The sequence below is a fragment of the Phalangium opilio genome, unplaced genomic scaffold (assembly GCF_054372755.1).
Source record: "Phalangium opilio isolate 3A_F unplaced genomic scaffold, DU_Popi_V2 ptg000032l_1, whole genome shotgun sequence".
Taxonomy (NCBI): domain Eukaryota; kingdom Metazoa; phylum Arthropoda; class Arachnida; order Opiliones; family Phalangiidae; genus Phalangium; species Phalangium opilio.
In genome coordinates this window covers 10628891-10640865 of record NW_028324159.1, presented here as the reverse complement: position 1 = coordinate 10640865, position 11975 = coordinate 10628891, and the positions used below count along the sequence as shown (strand labels likewise).

Genomic DNA, 11975 nt, shown 5'->3' with positions numbered 1-11975 from the left:
TTCAAGCAGATAATTCCTTAACATTTCGAGGGGTGTTAACCTTCCTAATCTCGGCGACTTTCTCGTCTTCGATGGCTATTCCATCCTTCGACATGCTTGAGTACCTTATCCATGAGACTTGGAAGGTAGAGGGAGCGTTCTTGAGGACAAATGGCATAAACGTGAACTGATACTTTCAACTGTGAGTAATTAAAGCAGTATGTTGAGAGCTATCGTGGTCCATGGGTATCTCCCAAAATCCAGAACGTATAACAAATCTGGAAATGAACTCTGAGTTCCAAAATGTGTCGAGGATCTCATCTATTAGTGGCAAAGGATACGGATCAGACAAGGTGATGTTATTAACAGCCCGTACTTACAGTATTCTAAGAAGACAATTAATTAATGAAGAATTATAAGTTACTATTATTACCACTAAAGGAACTGCTTGACGTTCCTTCAAATTATCGTCAACAATTAACTTAGGTTCATCGTCCCCACAGTCATTAACAACTTCTTTCGTTGATGGTTCATCAACGATTAGACTTGAATTAGATTTCTCAACGGTTTCCAATGGTTTAAGTTCTTCATTGGTTTCTGGTAGTTTTGGTTCAGCAAAGGACTGCATTAATTTAGATTCGTCAACACCCTCCAGTAATTCAGAATTGTCATCGCCTTCCAAAAATTTAGATTCGTCAAATGTTTTGCCAAAGACTTTGATTACTGTGTGCGTGTTAATCTCATCGAGGAATGTAGACTTGTAAACACAGTCGAGTAAGTTCGTTTCATTAGCAGCTTGGACTAACGAAGATTTGTCAACGGCTTCCACTGATTGATGTTCAACTGCGGTCTCATCAAAATATCCATTGACCTACACCCATCAATGTCTTCTAATACTTTGGGTTCACCAATAATTTCAGCCACCGATTTTGATTCATGAACAGATTCAACTACAGTCTCCATCGACACTAACTTCGTCACCTTTTTGCGCAACTTTACTTTCCTCGAGACCAGTATCATTAGTCGACGACTCCGGGTGCGATGACATTTTGTCAGATTCAGATTCGTTAGACACCTTCTCGGGGGTTTTCTTCTTCTGTTTTTCCTTCGCAAGTTTGGTTTCGGAAACGGGGGTTACGACTCTGGTCCTTAAATTTAAGCCGCTTCGCATTTGAAGTTTGGTGGATCAAGCGGGAATCGATGGTTCATCGTTCTGGGATTTCTGGAAGAGAAAAAGAACGAATATAATCAAGCAGGCCTAACATAATAGAAAAAGTAAGTTCAAGTACCGATGAATTCATTTTTGTTTCGTCTTTCTTTGTGGAAGTTGATGGCAAAGTATCAATTTGAGGTAAGAGAATCCGCGTTCTTTTTGGCGCTGGCTAAGACATCGTCGCTATTGTCCTTTAGAGGTGTCAAAGAAGAAATAGTCGATTTAGGAACTTCGGGAATTTCAGCACGACTTTGTAAAGAAGGCGCTAATTCTTTATCATTCGGTTTCAAATCTTTCAGTTCCGAACTCTTCTCGAGTGATTCCAGTTCAGCATTTTCACTTTCTTGACCGTTTTTCAAATGCTGATCACTGGAGTCAAGAGATACGTTACAAGTCTCGGGAATAATCGGCGCGTCTTCGTCAGCAGCTGCCGGGACCACTTTAATCATTTTCATTTCGGGACATTCATCAGTTGAACTTAATGAGGAAAAATTCCTCTTTCTACTATTTTTATGGTTTAATACTTCTGGCTGCTGCGAGGGGCAACGGTCACCCGATATGTCTATCGTATCATCTTCCATTCCTTTTTCTTCGGGAATTGGTGGACACGCGATGAGTTTTTGCATCGTTACCTTTAATTTCTCAAAAGCTAATACAGCTGGATTTTAAGTTTCTGTTGTAAACTCGGAATTACTAGTTGTAGGGGTTTCGCGCATCTTTTTCACATCAGAGGAAGTTTTTTTGTCGCCAGTTAGCCTTCTTTTCCGTTTAGTCCGCTCTATAGGAACAATTAGAGTTTCAAAAAGCCCACCATCTTTGTATGGTAATGAAACTTGGCTCGAACCTTTGGAAACAACTGACTTTGAGATGAACTTAGCGGGGATTTCAGCACTATCATCGGAGATTTTGCTGAAATCCATGGATTGGGTACTTCAAAAACGTCAAATTTATTAGGTTGGCCATCTTTGATGTCCAAAGATGGTAATGATCGGCAGATCTCATCAAACAATTTCTGAAGAATATTAAAACTTTAATTTCAACCCTTAATTTTATTAAAATAAATGACTAAGGTAATGGTTAGTCAACGTAGGATTATAGCTTAATATTCCACTCCTTTTATATGCAGAAAAAGGCCGTTCTTTTAAGGTATAATCAGTTACAACGTTTCCTGCCCTTTTCCTTTAAATATACTAACCAAGGAATCTCCAGACTCCAAAACCCCTCTTTTATAACTTTTTGAAAGAAATGAAGAATATTTGAAATTGTGGCCTGATTATCATTCAATTCCTCGCTGATACTCGACATTCGTTCCGAAACTAAATGCAAGAGATACTGAGTTCCCCTACTCATTCCATTCTCTTTATATATCCCTAGAACAGTCTCACGATGTTCCAAAAGCTTAGTCGAGTGTTTATGGAAGACGACGTTGGGGATAGGCACATTCAATGGCTCTAAAATTAAAGAAGACACGAAATTAATGTAAGATGAACTTAACCAAACATTTAATAACTAACTAACTAACTTGTTGAATTTGGTGGAGCTTTCTTTGGAGAAGCCAAACCAACTGCGGAAGTAACGGGAAAATCTAATAATCTTATCAGTATTTCACACCCTTTCATTTGAACTTTTAAAATATTTTTAGCCGTTTCTTCTCTTTTATCATCGAGGGCTCTATTTATTAGTCGTAATATCACCTGTAGCAGAATGATTTAAAATTATTTAAAATTTTCATGGGGGGAAATTCTTAAATTTAAACAACAAATTCTTTCAATAGAAAACAACTCAGAATCAAGTTTTTCCTCCATTCTATAGGCGAGGTGACACAAAGCTTCAAATCGAGCGACATTAGTATCTTCACTTTATCTTTTACCACTCAATAATAATCGCATTGATTGTTTCACCTGATTGCCAGAAACTAGGCCGTTTTTATCGCGCGCGAAATGGTCAGTCAAACCTTGGCAAGTTTTACAACAAGCAGTTTGACAATCGGGGATATTCGTTTCGAATGCTTTTTCCAAACCATCAGAAGGGAGTTCAAATTGATTTTTGTTAAGAGCCTAGATTGACCACAAACAATTTATATTCACTTAAAATCTCTTTGGACAAACATGACTGCGCAAATAACCTCACAGAGTCTAAGGTAGTTACAATAACCATTTAATGTCTGAAAACATAATCAAGTTGCCCAGTTTTGCACATTTCTACTATTTTTTCTCTAACATCCTTTTGGAAAACAACATTTCATTTACTTTCATCATATAAAAGTAGAAGCCTACTAGAAATATAGTTCACTAACTCATAAAAGACAAGTTAAGGCTGATATTAAAGCCTCGTTGGATACTTTCAACTGGTTCATGGCCGTTTTAAATATGTCACAGACCATATTTCGAACTTCTTAGACAGGACTACAGATATTGTTAATAATTAGGACGACCACTTTATCCTTTACATTATCAAAACATCGTAATGATTTCGATTCCTTCATAAACCTAATGTTTAAGTCAAAATTGTGCGTTAGGAACAATTAAAACTTTGAAAAACTATTGAATAGTGATTAGCGAGTGATCTCTTGCAAGCTTCCAAATGCGTGATGTTAGTTTGTTTCAAGTTATTGATCCATTTTCTTCAAGAAAGGCCTTGAATTCAATTATGCCAAAACTTTTGGAAGGTGTTGCGGCGTTGGTTCCTCTTTTTAAGGCATTGTAATGATCTATATTCAGTTAAGAAAAGAACTAAGGTGTTTGGGTGGTGTTCAAGTTCAACCTAACTAGTCTCCCAAGAGGAGTAGAAATATTTAACGCAACAAATACAGGGGGTTATGCGCCTGCAATAGAATACTTAGAAATAAAATAGAACTTATTAAACAGCCATCAGAAAAGAGGAAGAAGAATTGACGAATATTTCCCCACAAAACTGTGGCCGGAAAGCATCCTTCCCTCACCCACATTTTGTTTTGGGCTTAATCCCTTCCTAGCCTTTATTACCTTCCCTCCTTCCCTTTAGGTGAGTTTGACGCGGTTTCTAGTATCAAGAGTTCAAGACTCAAAAGTTGTCCTCTAGGGCGCATGACTAGGGAGCCCCTGGTACCCACGAACATTGGGCTTTGGGCCGATGAAATTATAATTTATATTTATATGTCTCCAGGAAGACTTGCCACACTATTGCGATAGAATCCTTCCTGTTATAAATAGAAGATAAAACCTTAGGAATTCCGTATTTTATCAACTAATAAACCAATTAAGTTCACCTAAATCATGGTTTAAATACTAATTACATACTAAAATTACATACGAAAATTACCCTAATTACGATTATGAAATACTGCAAGAACGAAAGCTTACGCTTGCCAACAAAGAGGGTAGAAAGAGGGGGAGTAGAAAGTTACAGCCTTGCTAAGGCATTTTGGGTGTTCTCGCTTTTCTTTTTTATTTATTTCTTGAATTTTCCTCCTTACATCCGGTTTATCGCCATTGGCTTATACTCAACCAATTAGAGGACAGAAAAGTTGCGGTCTGCTTGGAGGGAAAACGTTGTCGTCTGCTTATTGTGTAGGTGGTGGTCGTGTAACATTTATCACTAATTATCCAAGTTAATTTTAAATTTAAGCGCGCTTAAACGTCTTCTAATTATTTGCCAAGTTTGTGGTTATCGGCGATTGCTAAAATAATGCCAAGCTTAAGATATCGTTGCTGTTATGGGTCTTGTATGAGAAATGCGAAATCCAAAAAGAAAACGGTTTCTTCATTGGATGTTGGTTTTGTGCGTTTTCCGTCACCCATAACTGAACTAGAAAAGTGTAAAAGATGGGTATCAGCATGTGGACGGCCAAACTTTGGCATTGCAGATGTTACGAAGTCCAGTTAACTATGTAAAATACATTTTCATGGGTTTCAAGGACCTACGACGGAGACCCCCGACCCAGTGCCATTTAATGATATTCATTCAAGTCTTTGTCCTTCCAATATCCGAAATGATTTGGTAAATTCTGAAATTGCTATTTCTTATTTGAAAGCATAATGTAATTAATTCAGTATAAACTATATGTATTTAGATTGAAACATACAAGGAAGCTAGTGTCGGGTTTGAACCAAGTTGCTCTCCCGAATTATCATTTGCCAGTTCATCATTTGAATTGAAACTAAGTAATGAATTAATACTGAAGAAAGGAATTGACACACTTTCATTAATCCCTCAAGTTGGTTTGGCTATGGAAGTTGTTGAGAATACTGTTAAATTTAGCAAACTTGAAAGTGGTATTGTAATTATTGAGTGCATTTTTTCTGGACAAACTGTTAGCGTAAACACTGTAGATAAGTGTATAAATTTGCAGTGCATCTATCCAAACTTCGTACTGAGTGAAAACAAGGATATCTATGATTTATTAGAAAAATTAAATAACTTTAATATGTGCCTTGGAAATCCAGACAAAGATTTTGTTAAGTTATTCAAAAAGGAAAATAAGCTTAACCGAACAAAAACCGGGTATTATTGTGAAAAACGTCAAACTATTTTCAGTAATGGTAAACATCTTTTAATACCATCAGAGAAAAGAAGATGTTATGCTTGTATTAGATACAGGAGCTGCCTCAGAAAAATAAGATCAAAAGTAATTTCGCAAGCTTTAGCAATAGTGAAAAAAGGACCAAGTAAGCTTATTGTGCCATCAAACTGTCAAAAAACTAAAGCTGCTATTTCAACAATGAGAGAGATATTTCAACAAAGACTGAAAATGGAACCAACAGGGTCTTTTTCTTCAGTGTTCATCAAGCAGCAATTAAAAGCTATGCGTTCGTCAAAGTATGGGATGCGTTGGGATAAAACATTTTTGAAATGGTGCTGTTACTTAAAAAACAAATCGAAATAATCCTATGAAGCACTGCGAAAATCAGGTTGTATATATTTGCCAACCTCGAGAACGCTGTATAATGAGCGTCAAGTAATGACAGTCAAAAGTGGATTTCACCAGGAAACATTTACTGACATGATTCGCAAAACAAATATCGCACATCGTAAACCTTGGGATTGTTATTTCACTATATTACTTGAAGAGATGAAAATCAGAGAGGACTTAATGTGTCATAAAAATACAGGCTTCTTAACAGGATTTAAGGACTTAAATGATGACATTAACAAGATAGATGATATAAAAAGAGAGGTAAATGGGATTGAGACACCACCATTAGCTACTCATATACTTCAGCTGATGTTAATAGGTGTGACAAATAGAATTCCTTTTGCACACTTCCCAACTACTTGCGCTAGCAGTACTGAAATATTTTTTATAATGCAAGAAGCCATCGAAAGACTCGAAAATAGTGGTTTAAAATAATAGGGGTTGTTGGAGATGGAGCGTCAGTCAATAGGAAATATTTTAAAATGTTTTCTGAAGCAGCCGGGAAGCTTCAAGATGAAGCTGTACCGATAAAATTCAGCACTCCGAACTTATTTGCTAACGATGAAGAGAGGAATATTTATTTTATATCAGATCCTCCTCATCTTATCAAAACAACTAGAAACTGCTTTAACAACAGTGATAAAGACTCAAAGATTCGCTCTTTGTGGAAGAATAATGAAAATATTTCCCGGGAAGTGATTTTGAAACTCTATTACTTTCAGCTTCGCCGAAGAGGGGAATTCAAACATTTAACCAAGTTGACCTATGGCCATGTCTATTTAAACTCTTACGGAAAAATGAAAGTAAAATATGCAGCACAAGTACTCAGCGAAACTGTAGCATACGCCATCGAAACATGTTTAGAAAAAGATAAATACACTGAGACGACAAAATTAATTAGAGTTTTTAATAAGTTTTTTGACATCTGTAATGTGAAAAACTGTAAAGAGGGATACCAAAAGGGAAAATCGGACAAAGCAACTTTCACATCCGTTAATGACGAAAGACTAGTTTTATGTCTAAAACCATAATACTAGGGGGATTGTTAATAATTTTGCCTTTGTTTTATAGTGGTTGGAATCCAATTTCATCAATTACCTTGATGATTGGGAAGCTGATGTATTTAACCGCGAAGGAAACTTCTCTCCTGGTCAAAGGGCCAAGATGCTGCTTAGTAGAGAAACGATCGAAGGGTTGAAAATGACTGGTATATTGTTTTTAATGACAGGGATTTTAGTATCATGTTTGTAGCTCACTCAATTGTCAGAGTGGTCATATTTGTACTTAATAAGGGTGCTCCTTTCGTCCTGACGCAGCATCTTAATCAGGATCCGTTGGAACAGTACTTTGGAAGGATGAAATCAGCTGGTGGCAGGAGTAACAACCCCTCCGTTTGGCACTACCAGTCAAATATAGATAAGCTAGAATCGTTGAAAGGCTTTGTTTTGGAAGCAATAGGAGGAAACACAACGCTATCTGATTAGCTCAAAAATCTTTAATTGTTTCAACATTGTAAAACTACTTCTTAATCATTTGGCAAGAATTGTAAATATAAATCTTTATCAGGATTATCATCTAAGAAACTATAGTCATTTTCATTGTTTTTGGGCAAGAATTGCAAAAAATAAATCTTTATCAGGATTATCATCTAATAAACTATAGTCATTTTCATGGTTTTTAGGCAAGAATGGCAAAAATAAATCTTTGTCCGGATTACCGTCTAGGAAACTAAAATCATTTGGATTGGCGTTTGACATGACATGCGTCAAAATGCCTTCCTCAGAAGTTGGCATCATAATATTTGAGTCAATCTGAGTTACTGCGGCAGTATTGGTTTTGACACGTTTGGTTTTGCTTGGCATTGACAGTGTGTAAATATCACGAGCAATATATTTTTTATCACATTGGCTTGGGGTTAGACTAGAAACTTATGATGATGTGACATTACTATAAGTGGCCCTTTGATTAACTGCCACTTTAATTATCCTACTGGGCTTGATTAGAGGAACTGGTAAAGTTATTGAATTGAAACCCTTTTTTGAGATCTTGGAAGGAGATTTTAGTGGCCGTTTAGGTGAGTTTTCTTTATTTTTGGTCCCTGTGTATTTTGTTGGAGTGGTAGCTTTGGTTTTCATATCAATGTTTGGTACATTTTGAACATTTGCACGAATGTTTTTTGAAAAGATTCTGACAACAGTTGAAATGTTGATGAAGCCAAACAGAGAACTGATCGTAAACAACCCTCTTTTCGTTCCACCAAACTTATCTTTAACACTATTTCTATATATTTAGTCTCTGAGGAACAGTTGAAGAGGTTACCCGTTGTTATTTCGTTTTTTAAATGTTTCAAAATTAAATCCGACATGAGGCCAGCATTTATATCCTCAAAGAATTGGTTAATGTAGTCCAAATTTTCAGTCTTGTATTCCTCTTTACGCCTTTCAAGTTCAGCCAATGTTTCGTATAACAATATTTTTTGAGAATCTAGTGTCCAAAATCATATTTAATATATTTATTTCAATATACCTACATTTTAAAGTAGTAGAAAGTAAACATAAAAAATTACGAAAACTTACTGTCCATTTCGGCACGGCTTCGTTCATCCATTTCAAAGGGTTAGCTGATTTAACGGTGGAGCAGACGACGACAACCAAACACGAGAAGTCGCGCGCAAACCGGAAGTTCAGTGGTAACTTTTCAAAGCGAGAACACTCCTGCCAAGCCTTCTACTCCCCCTCTTTCTACCCTCTTTGTTGCCAACCACTACCACTGTTCGAGAGACTAAATTTCTACAACGTATTTCTAAGGCGGTGTAGGAATCGCCCGCCAGGAGACAAAGTAGCCCACAAAGAAAAAACTGGCCTAATAGCGTCAATAGGCCAAAATTTTATTTATTTGTTGAATGACTGCTGTTCGTGGAACCAGCTTTTTTACGAACATCGGATACATTGAGAGATGGAAATAGATTGAACAATGGTTATAATTCAAACAAATGAGATAGAATTAAAAAAAGAGAGAATAAGTAAATAGGTGAGGCTAATGCCACACATTGAACCTTAAGCCTTTGGTTAAGCCTTCCAGATCGCGCGTTCTAGTACCCGCTGCTCACGTTTCACCATCAATGCACTGATTGGCGGGCATTGTAAGAGCGAGCGCCTGATCTAAGAGGCTATGGTAAGCCGGTAGTCACATGGCCCTTAACTAACAGGCAAGATTAAAGACCAAATTATTTTATTTGAAAATAACTTACATTAATCCTTATAAAGTATTTAATAAAGTATAAAATACAATTTTTAGATAATAAATATTTCAAATTTCCAAACATAGCAAAGATTTTTGTCCTAACCGAACTACAATAGACAAGTGACGCTAGAGAGGGGTGTATAATGTGTATCCCTCCCTTTAGGCGCGCTCTTGTAAGAGGGGATACTGTACGCGCCCAGTAGGGGGGATGACACTGAACTAAGAGTTGGAAGGGTCTGAAGTTTGCATACGTTGTACTGCCATTACTCTATACCACTCACTACTTTATTCATGGCGGGAAATTTAAATATGTTGGCATAGTAGGCCAGTAATAGGCTTCGACACAAACGGAAAAAAAAGTGAAAGCGATAAGTTTGTAATGATAAAGAACTCTGGTTGGTCACATGATAGTTAATAGTAAAAAACTGTGGTAAAATGCAAAAATATTTAAATTAAAGAATAAAAAAAACTTAACTTGGTGTAAAAGGCCAAAAAGTTGAACTAACATAAAATAAGATGTATTACTACTGTTTATATCGTTTAATGCCTGCTGCGAGGGGCAATTGTCACCCAATATGTCTATGGTATTCGGTAAAGTCCTGTCGTTTTCACTGTCTAAGCCTATCACCATCCGATCAGGTTTACTTCCTGGTTCAAAACTATAGCGCGGAGGGATCTAATTCCGTAGGATGCGATATCAAATTCAAAAGTTTACTAGAACTGGTAGGTTCAACCGTATCATCTTCCATTCCTTTTCTTCTTCGGGAATTGGTGGACGCGCAATGGGTTTCAAACTAGCCCGGATGGCCCATAAGGCAGACCGGGCAGCAACTCAAACTTATTGGACATCATTTGCTTCAGCACATTGTTTGTTTGTAAAATGCAAGAAATAAATTTAATTTCTAAGATATAATTAAAATCAGTGGTCTTATAATCCATTGGTATTTCGACTTGACAGTTAAAGGCAGCAAAACATAGCGCTTTAAATTACTCGTGTAAAGACGGCCCAAGTTACCAGGCCCGCAGCCTCGGGAGGGAGGCACCAGGGACACTGCCCCCTAAAATAAGATTTATGTTTGCCCCTTTATGCCCCATCAAAATTTAAAATGCCCCCTTACCTAATTCTACAGGGCCGGTAGGCCCTTGTAGATATGACTTGATACCGTTTTGTAACGTTAAAGTAAAATTCACATGCTTTTGCTAAATTTCTTATGGAGATTAACATGGGGTTGTTCGTGATTTTTCCCCACCGCTAACTTAAAAACTACAGCGAAGTTACTTTTCGGAATTATCTTATATTAACAATTAAGTATTCAGGGTGTGCTATCAGCCAGTTTGATCAAAACAATTAAGTCTAAGTATGTTAATTTTGGTTAATTACAGAAGTATGGCTTTGACCATCGTGATTGGACATAATAATTAGCTAGATCTCTTGGAAAACTCAGTGCTACCACGTATCTATGGTGCAGTGGTTATCACGTCCGCTTCACACGCGGAAGGTCCCAGGTTCGAGCCCTGGTAGACACATGTATTGACCATCGTGATTGGACATAAGAATTAGCTATATCTCTTGGAAAACTCAGAGCTACTACATATCTATGGTGCAGTGGTTATCACGTCCGCTTCACACGCGGAAGGTCCCAGGTTCAAGCTCTGGTAACTACATGTTTTGACCATCGTGATTGGGCAAAAGAATTAGCTAGATTTCTTGGAAAACTCAGAATTACCAAGGATCTATGGCGTAGTGGTTATCACGTCCGCTTCACACGCGGAAAGTCCCAGGTTCGAGCCCAGGTAGATACATGTTTTAACCATCGTGATTGGACATAATAATTAGTTTGATCTCTTGGAAAACTTAGACTTACCACGTGTCTGTGGTGTAGTGGTTATAATAAATATTTAACAATTATTTCACTTCACTTGGTTTAATAATGTGACATAGGTAGCGTACTTTTTCCCTACTTCTAAAACCATTAAACGAAGTAATATTAGAAGTTCAACAGATTGTCTAAAAAAGATGTTAAAAGCCACTGTAAATGGTGCATAAATGCCTAATATTTCCTTAATACTTGCAAATAATATAAGTAAATGGCGTGAATTGATCATAGAAATGGGGTTAAAGTACACCCTAAATGATGTCTTTTTTGGCACTGGAAAAAACAGCATATATGGTGTTTGAATGCACTATTATATTTTAGAGTGCAAATGTATGACGGTAAAGCAAACATAATTATACAAAATTAAATTATATTAAGACTGAAGTGACAGATATTATATAAAAACGTCTTGGTTTGGACCAAGGCCGAAAAAACAAACGATATGTGTGAGGTTTATCAATTGACTGAAGTTTCAGATATTGAAATTTTTTTCTAGTTATTTTTATCCACTCAATCCTTAATTAATATCAGAAGTGGTATGATACTAGAAGTATTGAGCTAACCAAATTCTTCACTCGGCATTAGTGAAAAGACTTGATAAAACACAAACGGTTGGCCCTCTAGTGGCGGTTTCTGAAATTTCCCCTCCAAAACGTGAGACGCTCGCGGTGGTAGACGGCCGAACTAGATTCAAGGAGCCGGGTCCGTGTTTCGCCGCTTTAGGTTGAGGGGAAGGGGGTAAGAAATGTTTTTGGAACTCGACCAATTT

The 11975-nt window shown here is 37.0% G+C and overlaps 1 non-coding gene across 1 annotated transcript; it reads left to right on the top strand.

The window, feature by feature from the left end:
- Positions 1–10783: 10783 nt before the first annotated feature.
- TRNAV-CAC (transfer RNA valine (anticodon CAC)) lies at positions 10784–10856 on the top strand. The gene has a single exon. It is a non-coding gene; the product is annotated as a tRNA-Val (tRNA).
- Positions 10857–11975: the final 1119 nt, after the last annotated feature.